General features: G+C 41.4%; 1 protein-coding gene across 1 annotated transcript in view; it reads left to right on the top strand.

The window, feature by feature from the left end:
* The window catches only part of tsnare1 (T-SNARE Domain Containing 1), a 154,276-nt gene that overhangs the window by 85,313 nt on the left and 52,557 nt on the right, over positions 1-16,406 (top strand). The window lies entirely within an intron of this gene.

Here is a 16,406-nt window from a genome sequence, read left to right as displayed (position 1 = left end):
CCACAGTTTGTATAGCTTGTGCTTGACTCAGGTCGTACAAACCATGGATGTGGGATTATGCGAACAGTTCAGTTCAGAGCCTCTTTTTTTCAATTTTCATCCAGTCAATGATTCGTCAATCATGATGCATCACGATTCATCCTCAGTTCTCTACTGCCCATGGCTACTTTTTGATGAACAAAGACAAGCAGTCATAGAAATATGAACTCCTTTTGTATAAATTAGAAAGTGCTTTAGACATCACTTCATTGTGTTCAATATGTCCTGTCCCTGCACAATGCATCCATCGATCGATCCATCCATGCATCAATTGAACGATTCATTTCAACACCCAAGAAGGTTATTGATGATTTCAATTGGATCTTCAAAGCAAAGTTTGTTAAATCGAGAGCTGGGCCAGTTATATGTGACTCTTTACTTCTGCTGTTGTTAAGAGAACATCTTCAGCAGGAACTAATCGGCTTGTGCCGAGGTGCAAAGAGTCAAGAAGTCACAAAGTATTGCAAGTCCGTTGAACCGTTGCACTTGTTGGTTTCTGTCTTCTAATTCATAAAACCTCTGACCCCTTAACTCCTCTGCACTGTCCTTAAATAAAAGTCAGATCCCACAGAGATGGAGTGGTTTGGACTGCTACCAAAAAAAAAAAAAAACACTTTTTTTTGCTGTTAATAATCTAATTTTCTGAGTTGCATTTAACGTAAAATGTTGTCCCTCTGCAGATACATTTCCCACATGCATGCCCCAGCAGCCAAGACAAAATGCCACTTGTGGTTCTCTTTCCCCACTCATGTATTCCCAGCCAGCAAACAAAATCCAATCCACCAACCTTGTGATCATAAGCCTGTTTGCCAATATTCTCTCAGGGCTAAATTTACTTAGCTGATTGCAACTTGTCTCCAATATTTCTGTGTGCGTAAATAACTCTGTTCTTTAGTCTTGTATACACAACGAAAACAAAATATCCCTGGCCATTTACCTTTAAATCAACCAGGTATCTGAGGTGGAAAACACCTGAATTTCAAACATTCTAAATGGGAAAAAAACAAACAGAAAAAAAACAAACTACTTATTTGTTCTTTCCAAAAATTGCCTCCCAGGAGACCAACACACGCCAAGTTAGTAACTAGAAACTCAGTCAGACTCGCGCATTGGAAAGCTTATTAGTATTTTGTCACAGTACCCCCATGCTGCTGCAGGATATTGAATGCTACCCAATTACTAAGGTGCTTATACAGACTTGTTTGTTCCTTTACCTAGGTAAAGTGTGTGTGGAATCATAATGCCCCCACACTTAACATTTCCAACCCACACTAAAGGCGACGTCGTTCTCCCGAACAAGTGTCAAGTACTTTCTGAATAATGTCTTATTACTTTGTTTCACTTCACTTCATATTGGCAGCTGTTTTGGAATTTAGTCTTGGTCCTATGCTGGCCTTAAACCAAACGATGTTTCAAGCAATTTCAAAGTCGATGACAAATTACCAAAGTTGAAATAAAATCATGAAAGTTTTGCTAGAGTTGGAGCGCTCCCATGATCTTGACCGTTGTGTGTGTAAAGCCTGGCTCACAGTACAGTGTGAGCACATAAATCGCAATGTCTGGTCGGGCGTCATAAACGATTCAGTCGTACAGTGTGAGCTGATATGTCACCCTGACTTTTATACAATCGGGGAAAAATTGCACAGTGTGAGCCAGGTGTAAGGTGGTCATAAAATTGAATCTGAACTTTTTGTATAAACATGTCATCGCAGGTCTTAAAGGCTTTATATGTGATTTTTCACACTTAAATGTAATATAAATCAAGTATATCCTCTGAAAATAACTCTGAGTCATGACTGTCTACAATGGGTGTAACACCCGAGTCCCACTGTCTGTGATGTTTTCAGAGTTTTCAGAGTCCTATCTTCAGTTTGTTTATATCGCCGGGACGGCCGCCTGGCTCATCCACTCGCGTTTAAAAAGTTGTTTAATTGAGGGACTAGAGAAAAGAAGAATAACATACTGTACTCACTGCTTAACTGTGTTTCTAGATCACGCTCATTTCAGGTAAATTTACATGCAGTGTGAAGATACGAGCATAATAAAGATCGCTAGCATTAGCATGCTAACACAACAATGCACCGCGAGTTGTTTTGGTTTCATGCTGGTGCTCAAGGGCGACATCTGCTGGATGAAAAAATCGCATATAAAGCCCTTAAGTCTTGTTTTATGCAAATTGTGTTGTTCAATGACGTGACCATTGTCAACAACCAATAGGAGCGGCCTCGCCAGCATCGAACAGGAAGGTTGAAACTTATTTGTGGGAGCATTATGATTCACATGTTCTTTTATAAAATTTAGCTGGGCACCCAAGCCAGAGCTGAAGCACTCTGCCAGGGACTTAATTCACTAAATAAGGACAGCAAAAAAAAAAAAAAAAAAAAAAAAAATGGAGCCATGTTGGATGCATTGCAAGTGCTGCATATTCCACTTGGTACTCAGTGCCCTGCAATTCTCGGTGCCTTGAAAGTGAACTATGCTCACGTGCTCGAGCATGAGTTTTAAATTGATCCATTCAGTTTTCTGTTTCACCAACAGTACGAGCACATTCAATGAAATTACTCTTTTGTGTGTCACAACACTTCCAACATTCCTTATGATGGGCGGAGTTGAACATGCTACTCTGGTTTGTGCAAAATCTCATAATTACTTTATTAAAGGACATATTGTAAAACGTTATCATCCGTCTCACAAGCATATGGCAGAATGAGAGCAGATAGAAAGAAGCCTGACACATGGTGACACAGCCTGCTCTTAAAGATGACAATCCTCTACATATATATGTACAGTATGTGGCAGTCCAGCTTTGGACTGCAGTTATCCATCCAGCGGTTTGAAGACTAATGATAATGTTTGAGCAGCACTTTGCGGTATAATGAAGATGTATCTCCTCGCCCAGTTGGAGCTGTCTGAACTTCATCAATGCTTCAAATCAGCTAATCCCACTGCAGGAGCCACGCTGAACGAAGCGAAAGGAGGAAGAGCATCAATCTCTTCCTGCAGAGTGACACAGTGAAAGAGCCGCCGAGCGGATGACAGCTTCATTTCAGCGCAACCGTCGAGACAAGCCAGGCAGAGGATTGGTGTTCAGATAGGGCCGTCTGGCCGGCACTTTAGTCATAGCATCATGGATGAGTGTCACAGTCAGCGCTCCGGCAGGTGCTGAGGGGCTTGACGTTGCTCCCATTGGGGAGAGTGATAGTATCTGACAATGTGCTTTCTCACCTCCATACCACCCTCCCGGCACAATCCCTTCATAGCACGATGTCAGCAGTGTTTATGTGTGTCCCAAAACACTCACATTTCTCCACTGAGCTCCTCCCAAAGGACCAAGACAGTCTAGATCCTGTCATCGTTATCAGCTCTGCTCCCTCCAGGTTGAATGTGGTGTGGAGGTTAATTTAGCCTTCCTTAGAGACTCGACATGAGTGATCTCTACTCTACAAAACACTTCCTGGCTTCAGTTAGTATGTGACAAGTCATGATGTAAATAATGCTCGCCTCTCTAGAAAATTCAAATCCTTTTCACACTCATATTTCCGCCCACTTTTTCCGCGGCTCTGGTTCCCGGAAGTCAAATTCCCCATTCAAATCCTTCATTGCCATTTCACAAAATCCTTTTATCAAGAGATTGAAGCCTGAAACCATGACAACCAGCTCCCCAAGTACTAGGGACTATAGTACATTGATTCAGCACGTAAACAGCATTGAAAAACAGAAAAATGCAATGGTGCAAGGCACAATTTTCTTCAGGTGTCAAGGAACTACCAATCCCACAATCCATTGTGAATTATATCAATTTTTCTTAAATGTAACTTTAGTTGTTGTTATTGTGTTTGTACTGTTAATACAAGTGTTGTACTACGTTTGTTGCGTTACCTAAAAAACGGTACTCTTCTGTTGTAGTCAAGACCACATTAACAGAGGAGGTATGACCAAGACATACCAGAGACCAGAGTGCTCAGAGACCGAGACAAGACCAAGACATTTATGGATTGAGAGACAGAGTCAAGACAAAGACCATAAATATCAAAGAAAAATCATCAACTTGTGTGCAGAGGGAGTTTCACTCAGACCGTAACACTGGGAAGGTTGAGACTGGAACCGGGGGATAAAAATCAAATAATCAGTGGTGGTCTTGACCGGTCTTGATTTAAAATCTTGAGTCCGCCCCAATCTGAGACCGAGACATGACTGAGTAAAAATGTTTTCACTTCCGAGACCAGACATTGACCTTCAAAACGTGGTCTAGAGACCGGTCTTGAGACAAAGACTAATTTCGGGTACTTCAACACCACCCTTTTCTAAATCCCCCAGGGTCCGGTAATTGCATTTTTGTACATATAGTCCTTGGTTATCATTGTATGATTCCACATGTTCTGACGAGACATAGAAAGCAGACTATAACTATCCAGCCTCCGCAACAGCACATTCCAGTTCCCGTTAGACCGCCACCTCCCAGCTGCACTTTATATGCTTTGGCATCAGAGATCATTCCATCAAAAATGAATTCATAAAAAAAAAAAAAAAAAAAGCTCAGGGCATAACAGAGGACAGCTTTCAAGGGGAATCTGAATACAACACCTGGCCCGGCAGAAAAAAGGAAGAAAAAAAAAAAAAAAAGGCCCACAACAAAGCGTGTCTGTCCTACCAATGTATCCTCGGGACAATTTATCCACAGTTTACCCTTGAGGAGAGACAGATACAGTGGGAAGAGAAGAATCATTCTAGCAGATAAACATTCAAACTTTTTCAACCCTCAGCAGAAAAGATCTCGCAGAAGGCGGTTTTATTAGCAGAAGCGTTTGTTATTAACCCTGGCAATCAAATCTGCATCGATTTCCCTCTCTTTACACACTGAAGCTAATAACGTGATGGCAGATCACGTACTGCTCGCCGGCTCCCCCGAGATAATGAGAAACATCAGCCCTTCTGTGAAATCCAAACGCTGATATTCCACTTAAACCTGATTATCCACTAAAGCTAACGAAGACAGGCGTCAGGTTCCTAATCACTGACACTATTCAATCACTATATTTTGTGGAACACTGTAAAGACAAGAACACAGTGAACACTGCAGGTAAATTAAAGTGTTTCTAATATGCACTGGGACGACTGTAGCTGCAGCCATGCACAGTATTGAGATACGCAGCTAATGAGCCCTGACACTTTGCTGAAATTGAATTGAAGTTAAGGTAAAAGTATTGATGTAAAAGCCTGTTTAATAAAAGATGTCTCGGTTACACTTTTTAATTGAAGAACATTATTACCTTTATTTCATGTGCAATGCAAAAAAAAAAAGGCAGAGGGCTGAAGTTTGATTAAATTTTAATTAAAATCTTATGCGGTGAATGATGAAAGCAAAGAAAGCCATTTTTGTCTCCCCCCTCCTCTGCCTGATGGACTGCCACTGCTAAACACACGGCAATCAATTCTCATATAATGTAGAAAAACTTCGAGTAAAGTGCAGAACCTCGGGCAAAACACAACGTCTGAGAACGTCTGAGAACGTCTGGCAGACACAGTCTACAACCATGTGACATGGCTTCAAAGTATGAAACTCTATGAAGAACATTTATCATTTCATAAGTTACTGCATGAGAGACTGCCATGAGGATTGTTCAGTAGGAGTTTGACATCTGTAAGCCAGTATCTTGCAGACGCAGTGGTCAGTGTGGTTAGTAATATCATGGCCCATTCCTCCAAGCGTGAGGCACGGGTTCGAATCCGACCTGTAGCTCCTTTGGACTTGGTACATTTATAGCGCTTTCCTAGTCTGCTCACTACACAAGTGCTTTTACACTGCAGGTCACACCTACACATTCACACCCTGATGGTAGAGGCTGCTATGTAAAGTGAAGTAACTAACCCATTCATATGCAGCCGACAAAGCAGCGGGAGCAATTTGGGGTTAAGTGTCTTGCCCAAGGACACATCGGACATGTGGCTGCAGGAGCTGGGGATCAAACCCCCGACCTTCCAGTTGAGAGACGGCCGACTATACCAACTGAGCCACAGCAGAATGTCATTCCCCACTGTCCTATCTCTAAAATAAAGGCATAAAAAAAAACCCAAATAAATATTTTAAAACCCCAAAATAAATCTTAAAAAAAACAACAACTTTAATATAATTTTTTTCAAGATTTATTTTTGTGCTTTTTGTGCCTTTAATGTAGAGATAGGACAGTGGATAGAGTCGGAAATCAGGGAGAGAGAGAGAGTGGGGAATGACATGCAGGAAAGGAACCACAGGTTGGATTCGAACCTGGGCCGCCCGCTTGGAAGACCATAGCCTCCATACATGGGGCGTGCGCACTAACCACTGCCCCCATTCTTGTTTTAAATAAATAACTCTAAGTAATTGTTAAGATGAACTGAGTAGCTGACCTTTATGCCGAGCACAACTGGTTGATAGTAAAAAAGGAGTGACTGTTGCGTTCATCCTTGTTATTTTAAAGCCACAGTAGAGAAAGCAGGTTGAGCCTCAGTAGACTGTAACCTCTGTCTCTGATATTTTCATCCCTCTCCCCTCGCTGCCCTTCAGGCCCTGCTGCTTCGTATTCAAAGGTGTTAGGTCCTTGGGCTACTGCCAGAGAGGAAACATGATTTTACATTTATAAACCGTTTATGCAGTAAGGGTAAAAAAAGAAAAAGAGATGTCTCTCCTGCGGTCGGTGTGGGAAAAATGTCATCATTTTTTTTCTCTCCCCCCCCCCCTTCTCTCACCAAGCGTGCGAGTAAATCTGCTTAGCGGTTTTTCTGCTGTGGTAGTGACACTGTGTCCTGTTGCCCGATGCCTTTGGGCTCTGGTGGAAGATGTGGGGAGAATTTCATATCAGCATTAAGCACACTTATCAAAGAGAGAGAGAGAGTGGTGTGTGGGGAGGTGAAACGACTAAGCATGAGAGGGAACAGCTGATACATTTATTTGTCCTTTTCCCGTGCCACTCTGATCATTCTTATCTTTACATGGCGATGTGTTTTATGATCTGTTCCTTGATTACTATGGTAACTAGTACAACATATTAACATAGATGGAAACAAAAACAAAAAATTCATTACGTGCAGCTAAACAACTTGTCCTTAGTTTTCTGAAAGCAAAGTGGTCAACAGAGTTTTAATAGACAGAGCGTTCAGAATAGCGTTATCTCTTAGCTATGTTTCGATCTGTTTTTATTAAGTACAGGAAAAAACAATCCTGACAATCGCAGGGTCGCTCCCGACTCCAGGCTGCTCGGACCCGATTATCTGCTCAGATTATCTTGTAGTGTGAGGGGTACAAAGTTCCAATCTTAACGTTAAAGTATTTCAAACATGTTTGATATTTTGAATTTAAAATCTTGACGATTACGTCATGAAAGGGTCCTGCAGAAGTTGTGACAAGGGAGGACTGTAGTCATGGCAACCAGTGGCAGGATGCAACCTGGCGTTTTTTTCGGTACAGATCATCAGTGTATCCTTGTATCCATATATCTACGATTGTGTCAACTTTCCTATATCCTACAACAACTTTCACTTCCTTCTCTTTCACCAACCGCCGTCCGTTGGAGTTTTCAAATGAAACTTTATTAACAATTGTCAACGCTCCGTCCCGATTTCACTTGTACAGTGTGAGCTCTCCGGCCGTGTCCGACAATCGGGTCGAACAGTGTGAGCACATAAATCGCAAGGTCTGGCCGGGCGTCGTAAACGATTCAGTCATACAGTGTGAGCTGACATGCCACCCCGACTTTTATACAATCGGGGAAAAATCGTACAGTGTGAGCCAGGCTTAATATGAACGATGACATTTCAATATAACCTCACAACAAGGCACTGCCGATGTAAGTTAGCTTTAAGTTATGCAATGTCAGAATGATGAATAGCCTTCAGAGTCACCAGAGTTAAACCCAGTTGAACACCTACTGGTGATTGTGGACCAGTGTGTGTGTGTGTGTGTGTGTGTGTGTGTGTGTGTGTGTGTGTGTGTGTGTGTGTGTGTGTGTGTGTGTGTGTGTGTGTGTGTGTATCTGTGTGTGTGTCTCCAAAACAAGTTGAGTCACAAACTCAGAAAAAAGTTCCTATGGACATATTAGGGCTGTCAATTCTGATTCTAAATTCATATATTCATTTCAACTTGCAGGAGAAGTTTACATTTGAACTGTCTGAAGTAGTTTTAGAGTTTGATCCAGCAGAGGACGCTCTAACCGTAACTTGACCATTGCATGACCTCATGTACCTCAGTAAATGAAGAGAGTAAGTGACGGGGGGCGCGATTCAGAAGATGCAAACCAACATGAGGGAGACCTCTCTCTCTGGCGACAGAAAGGTGGAGGGGCACGGGGTCGCTGAAAACTTGCAACACTCCAAGCTGGCTCGCAAAGACTTGTGTGTACCAGGAACGTCTGTGCGCTATGAACGGGTGTTCTAATCAGTAGTAATATTAGTAGCTGCACTCGACCTCGGTCAAGTTAATGGACTTGTATTTTTGGGATAAAATACTAAAAAAATAAGTTGGTGCTTTTGTATTGTCAACAGGCTATTGGTTTTAGGTTTATTATTGATACGGTAAAATTAAGTAATGAAAATGTTTTGTGTCTGTGCAGAAATTAAGTCCATCCACTTTTATGACCTCAAACACATGCAAACTCGTGGCTCTACTGTTGTAAGACCATGGAATCAAGTGTTGCAGCACTTGTCAGCTCCACCATGAGTCTCATCTCATTTGTATGTGGCTCTGGACGAAGTACCTGCCAGATGAATACATGTTTTTATACAAAGAGGGTCCTCCTATGATTTGTTCATGGGACGGTCTCAAGTGTCTTCACTGAAGGCCCCTCTTATGGAAATTGCTGTTCAGTGTCAGATCATTCAGAACCAATTCCCAACCACTTGTATTTCTTAGAATTGAAAACACAGTCAAGGTAATAAGCATAGCATAAAATACGTACAAAATGAACGTGGTGTACGGCCAAAATGTACACATATCAGACATTGAGCATAATTGAGCCTAAACACCACCCGAAGCTGCATTTTCTTTCTGTCATCCTGACTCACTTTTGATTCAGAACTGATTTGGAAGTGTTGTGTGTCTTTATGGGTGTGGTTCTTGTGGGTGACACTGAGGACTCATATCTCATGTTTGATTGGTCTCCACAGTCATGTGACATGGGCACGCGAAAAAAACAATCTGTCTCGGCACAACACTGACAGAAAATGGCAGAAAACTGTTTTTTTTTTAAAAGCTTTGATTGATACTTTGTTTGAAGTACTGATTTGGTAACAATATATTTTTAGAGTAATCAATACCAAACGAGTACTTTTCAGCAAGTACTGTAGTATCAATACTGCAGTATTGATTTCTCCATACCTACTCTGTTGAATCTGAACTGATGTGAAATAATTTCCGGCTGTCTTGTAGTCAAAGTCGGTACCTGTCTAGTTCAGTTTAAAATGATGTTTAAATTAATTTAGATTGAAGAAGACAACTGTAATATAAAAAGTATGCAGAACATTACCAGACCAAATAGAGTTTAGAGGTCTGCCCATGTCTCTGTGGGCAGAGAGATTACCCAGCACCTGCAGTAAAGAAGGTTAATTAAGTTTGTGTTCTTCAATTGAAACAAGTTAGAAAGTCATGTTTTGATGATCCTCTTTCAATTAAAAAAGCAAAGCCAGCCGCTCTCTTTCTTCTCTCTGAAGCACAGGAAAAACTACGTCGAGAAGTGAAATGAGATGCAGGTTAGCTGAGGTAACTTTTATATGCAATATGCTGAAGGGATTTCACTACACAGACAGCATGTAATGCCGTGAAATCATGGTCTACGTCACGGGGACTTCTTTATGTAGCAGGAGGTTGGAGGTGATCGAGAGGCCTGTCTACTCACGACAGAGCTCTTGCAGTTGTGAAGAAGACAGAGTTTCATTTTGACTCTGTTGTGAGGATGTCTCTCTTATTCTAAATACTACTGTGTTTCCTCACTTGAATCTTCTATCTATGCTCTGTTTTGCAGTCTTACTGTGTTATCAAATGTCTGGATATTTTTAATGAAAATGTTTCATTCAGTTAATCTGAGGCTCCAAACTGCTCTATATTCAGGGAGGATGTGAGCACAGAGTTACACTGAGGTGTTCAGCGTATTGTAAAGAAATTGTTCCCCCTTGCAGGTTGTAGCCTTGTCGTTATGCATTGGGAACAGAAGGGACTTGAAATGACGAGTGTTGACTGCAAATATTAACTTGTGCTCCTTTGTATAGTGGTTACATCACCGAACACTAAAAGCACAATTAACATGAGTCATTGCATTTGTTCGGTAAACATAGCTACACCTGATGAACAACAATCTATTGTGAAGGAACACAATGCAGCACATTGTTCCACTGTTTGTATTTGTACATTGTCATCGTTGAGAAGGTCTTTATTCAACCCATTATCTCATACACAGCACCAGTTAGAGATAAACATCAGAAATTAAGTGGAACACACAGACTGTATAAAACATGGACGTAAGCTCAGTTATGTCACCCATCGATTTATGAAGTACACTTTAAAGCCAAATGATGGTGGTTGCCATGCTTGAATGACTTTTTCAATCTAACTTTCAGATATCCTCACACCAGGCAAAGAGCCTGAGCTAAGGCGGGTCTTAAGCCTCTTGATAAACAGCTACATCGCACCAGTCCGTCAGTCAGGGCAGCCACGCCCCTAAGTATGCATGATTCTTATCCTTCATAAAATCAAAATGACTGAATCATACAACCATTCACCCTTGTACAGTGTGTGCCGATAAAGATGTGAGCCATTCAGACCAAACATCTTGTTTTGAACCAGGTTGTAAACATGTCTATGGCTGCTGTAAAAAATAGCATTTTAGAATGTGTGTGTATGTGACTTCTGGGGCTTTTGCAGCCACCCCCAAGTGGACACTTCAGGAACTGCAGTTTCTTTTTTTTTTACACTTATGCTTGACTTAATTTTTCAACACTGGAGGTTGATAGATATATATTTTGGATGGTATAATAGGCCTGTTGACGTCATAATGGTAAAGGCATAGGTGTTCACTGATATGTGCTGAGAAATTAAGTAACATTATAGATCCTATAATAATGACAACAATGTTTTGTTGGACTTTTAAATAATGACATAGAGTTTGTCCATGCAGGAGAACACAAACTCCATAGTTAACAGCACTTTAGCACGGTTGGCAGCTGTAATTTGTCAAAGACTTCTTAACAACGTGATTTGTATAGGAAACAGCCTTCTTCGACCTTTGCTGAGTCAAATTGATAGTAGACGTAGGAAAAAGTAGACCTTTATTCCAGCTTGAAAAAAGTAATTGACGGCCAGATCGCTGCTCTTTTCTACTCTTAACATTCTTCTTCTTCAATTCAAAAGCTATGATAATAACAAAGTAAAACAGTGGTGATGTTCTGGACAAAACCATGGTCTATCTGCTGTAGCTTTAAGAAGATCTTGAGCATCGGCATCACGTTGGGGGGGAAGTGGGGTCGGCTACCTAGGACCCCAATAGAGAAGGTGGATCTTATTGGGCCTGAAATAAATATTTATTTTTGTTTAGATGTATTTCTCTCTGAGTCATAACTGTCATGATATAGGTAAAAGTGGCCTGATAAATTATACTTAACTCTTCTTAGGGGTGGCTGTGGCTCAATTGATAGAGTTGTTGTCTCTCAACCAGAAGGTCAAGGGTTCAATCCCCTGCTCCTGCAGCAATACTTCTGATTGTCTCACTACATAGCAACCTTTACCATCAGTGTGTGAATGTGTAGATGTGACATGCAGTGTAAAAGTGCTTTGACTAGAAAAGAGCTAAACAAGCTCAAGTCCATTTACCGTTCTTTCTTAAGTCTGAAATAATTTGCAGATATTTTTTAAATCTATATATCTTTTAGATGCTTAAAAATTATTTGAATGCCAAAAGATGCATAAGTTACATAGTTTCATTCATCGTTAGTGCTTTATTTTAACAGCAGTTTTTAAGGCTGAAACACTAAGGTAGAGTTATTTTAAGTAGTTATGATGTATCAGAATTTTGAATATGGACGGAAGTAAAACTCTAATGTAAACTCATGTCTGTTTGGATACCACAACACAAAAAAAAAAAAGTCATAGACACCTTGTATTGGGTCTTGTTCTTGTTTTTGATCACACATAGTTGCAAGCAAACTCCTGCGCTGTCTAAATTTCACTAATACATTGGCAACGTTTTTTTACTCATGCCTTCTGTACGCGCCTTATTATGAGAAAGACTTATTCAGTACTTTGAATAATCAACAAAAGTTAATTAATTCAAAGCTTTTAATGGCTCATTTATGTAACTGTATTGCAGGGTTAACTGAGGCCCTGGTGCAGGGGCCCCAATGTGATAACTTTTCATGGCGCCCAGAAATCCTTGTGACACCCCTGATCAAAAGGACCTAAAAACAGGATAACAAACATGTGAGATTTGAAACACAGTTCCCTTCACTCTTATGTTATGTGAATGAAAGTGGTTGAATGAACAGACAGCGTATGGCTCCGAGGGCTCTCTTTAGTTTGCTCCTGGTCGGTTCATGCTCAAAGTCCAGACAAGGTGTCAGTCTGGTTTAGGTCTGTAGTGACAGACTCCTTTCTCACAGGGGTCTCGCTCTGATTGCTGTGCTCTCATTTGGCCTAAAGAAGCAAACTAAGTGGGAGAGAGCACTTCAAGAGTTCCAAGTAAGTTCTCGGAGCGTACAAGGTGTGAAAATGCCTTAAATCTCCCAGACGCCTCTTCAGGGGTTGTGCTGTCTATCAGCGTCTTCCCTCTTTGAGGCTGACTCGCATACTTAATCAGCTTAATACTGAAGCTGGTTCACCTTAAAGAGGCTGATGGGAGCGCTCTGCTGTGCCACACTTCCCTCTGCAGGCACAACACGGCAGTTTGTCTCATCACCACTCTGCAGTGTAAGACTGAATGACATGTTAGCATGTCTGCTGCTGGCTTTTATAAAACTGCAAAGTGCACCACATGTGGCCCTGTCTCTAATCCCTGCAGCTCGCTGTCATATCCGGGACTGTAAATCTTCTGCATTGCGCTGATGGCTTTCAGGTATCAAACTGTTCCCTTTAATAAAGAAAGTGTGGTTAAAGGCAGAAAGAAAAGAATAAAGTAATGACACAGGGGATGCTCATTGATGCTGCTATTGATCTTCTTTTCTTATAGATGAACAGAGAACTCTTCTACAGACATGAGCGTTAAAGAGGAAAAACAAGAAGTCATTTTTTTTCCTGTTTTGTTCATCCTCTATCAAACAATCTGCATGTTGCACAGCTTTGGAATCGAGCTGCAGTATCTCCCAGAAGTGTTTCTATCGGCTAATATCAGACAGATTCTTATGACTGGAGGAATGTGAGGCATGCAGCGCTGCTGAGCGAGGTGTCAATCAGATGCTGCCGGCAGGCTTGTTTTTTATGTGAATCTTTTTTGTATCTTGGCCTCTGGTTTAATTGTGTTTCTGCCGTCTCTGAGGTGGCCCCAGTGTCAGATGGAAGAGATGTCTGAATCGCAGTCTGACATTTTGGTCTCATGAAAACATACACACCCTTTTTAAGTCTTTTATTTGCTCACATTTGTTCTTTTCACCGGTCAAACACAATCAAACCAGCAGCAGGATTGACAGGAAGTAACAGAAGGGCAGCAGAGGGGATCATTTACAGCACTGAGGAAATGTTTAATCATAGGTAAATATTAGGGATGCAACATTACAGTCAGCCAACGATTCAATACGTACCTCAGTTTTTTGGTCACGGTATTTGGTTCTGATGGCCCAGGCTGTTGTTGTTGTTGTTTTTTTTGGCTGGGGGGTGGGGCTTTAATTTTAAGAAGTTTTAGGCAAAGTTTACAGGAACAGCAAGGGGGTAGTTATGGGGAAAAAAAATGTAATTACAAAACGACTCCTGTAACATTCAGTCCCGCACCTTGTTGTTATCAGCTTGTGACTGAACGGTCTCTGTTGGGCCACGTCCAGGGTGTGGAGTGGGTGTGCGGGATTTCTCAGAATGGACTTTAGCTTTGAAAACATTCTTGCCTCTGTCACCTGCTGAAGGTTTTCCATTTCAGTCCCAGTGATGGAGCTGGCCTTCCTAATTAGCTTGTTGGTTCTGCTCTGCGAGCCCCCTATGCCCAGCACACCACACCAAAGAACAAGGCACAAAGCAGTCTGATAAAAGGTGCACAGATGAGGCCTACGGATGTTAACAGACCTCAGCGGTCTCAAAAAATAAAGCCAGCTTTGTCCCTTCTTGTTCAGCGCCTCCCCGTGGGTGGACCTGTCCATCAGTATTTAAAAATGGTTACAAATGCCACTGATATTATTGAGTCAGGGTCCTTGGTTTTTCCTCAAAAATCCACACCCTTGTCCTTATGTACGAGTGCTCAACAGACCATTGAAAGTATTTTCACACCTCACCTGTTGAAGCTCAGACGAACTCTGCACATTTTTTTTCCCATTAGGTACGGTTCATTTAGGCTGAAGTGAGAGCTGTTCTGTGAACAACCATACAAAATCCCCCTAGGACAGTTGGTCTTGGTCCATTTCCCAGCTAATTTTGCTGCAGATTTGTTTGTGGTGAAGAGGGGAAAGTGGACAAACACAGTATATGGGACGAGTAGCATTTAAAAAAATGTCAAAATATGACTCAATCTAAAATATGACACGCTCTTTAGATGTGCCAAATGATGCAATTTTCTGTGAAGTCATGAAATAAATGTGGTACAATCTAAGCATGGTTACATGTTCATGTTTTCATGTTTGTTTCTTATACGTGATCAAGTGAAGATTTACATCGTCATCTTACATTAACAGCCCAGTAGTCACTATTTCAAGCTAACAACACAGTAGAAGATAGACCATTGAAATACTGTAGCTGACAGTCAATGACATTAGCTGTCCCGTTGCAGTCCAAGCACTTAAAACAATAACAAAATACTACTATATACATCTTTCCTGAGCACCAGAAAGACAACATAGTTGATCAAATGAGTTACTGGCAGATTCCACAGGATCTCTGTGTGCAGCATTCCGTCTCGGCTGTGATTTTGCTCCGTCCTAAGGCGCCCCCCCCTACCCCAATGGGTATGTTTCTGGAGCGCAACCATGAGCAGTTGAAGATCACGGGAGAACTACAAGATCACACAGGAATAAAGAAAACAACTTACCAAACATCAGGTTACTTACCGAGGTTGATTTGATGTTCATTTGGTGGCTGCCTTGACTTAATGTCGATTAAGTGATGGGATATACAATCAGGAGTCTTGGTATTGTGTTTTATTTTGAAATTGACCAGATGCTCTGTGCGTTCCCTTCCTGTTTGGGTCCATCCATTCGGTTCAGCTTCACACATGGTTACAGCGGGCTCTGTCGGAAATAGACCCGGTGCTTATTTCAAGCGTAGCAGAGCGGAGACGGGCCGCAGTACGTGCAGTGGAAACACAAGCATTGAATAAAGGTGGAGCGATCGGCTCCATAGTGAGCCATGCTGATGGAATGCGGCGCACATTGATCCTATGGAATCAGGCTGTGAGATGTCCAACAACATAACTTTATGTCAAAATCACTTGGTTCAGTCGCAATCAGTTTGTAGCGGTGTGTCAGACTCATGCTAACAACTAAATGTACACATCATATACAGATTCTCATAGTACTATTTTAGCAGTTACTGTACAAACCTAAACATGGGACATCAGACTTCACAATTTTCTGGACTTTTCTGAAGTTAAACTGCAAAAACAAAAAATAAATAGTCTTTGTGGTTGATGGATTCGATTTGGGTCTGGCTATTTTTTTTTACATTAATTAAAGCTCCTGTGAGGAGTTTGCAGCAGTGAAGTAATTCATACTGATGCATCTTTATGGCCTACCAAAGCAATTGAGACCATCAGCATGAAGACTGATCTTTTCTGTTATATTCTTTTATGCAGGAAACTGCAGCTCGGGGGGGGGGGGGGGGAGTGGTCAGATGAGAAGAAAATCAGCCATGCAGAAGAAGACTCTGTATACCTGATTCACGGAGAGTGATACAAGTGACTGTTAAAAGAAAGCAAGAAGATATTTTCTAGTAAAAGCACTACTTAAATGTGCACTATGGAGTTTTGGTAGAGAAATGTGAAAGTTGGAGAAGTGTACAGATTCTTTGGGATATGTTCATAACTCTACACACAAACTGTCCTCAGAGGAACATTTGGTCCCTGGAACACCGTTTGAAGATAAAGTGATACGCAAGAAGAAGTTATGGTGAGGGGGGCCCCAAACAAAGAAACTGTAACTCTCCTGGTAGCTTTTTAGCTCCAAAACAGTGTTCAGGGACCCATTTTTTCCTTTGAAAAAGGTTTGTGTATTTAGTTCAG

Source organism: Labrus mixtus, chromosome 11, assembly GCF_963584025.1.
Source record: "Labrus mixtus chromosome 11, fLabMix1.1, whole genome shotgun sequence".
NCBI lineage: Eukaryota > Metazoa > Chordata > Actinopteri > Labriformes > Labridae > Labrus > Labrus mixtus.
Note: the sequence above shows the minus strand (reverse complement) of the source record. Positions and strands in the feature narration are given on the sequence as shown.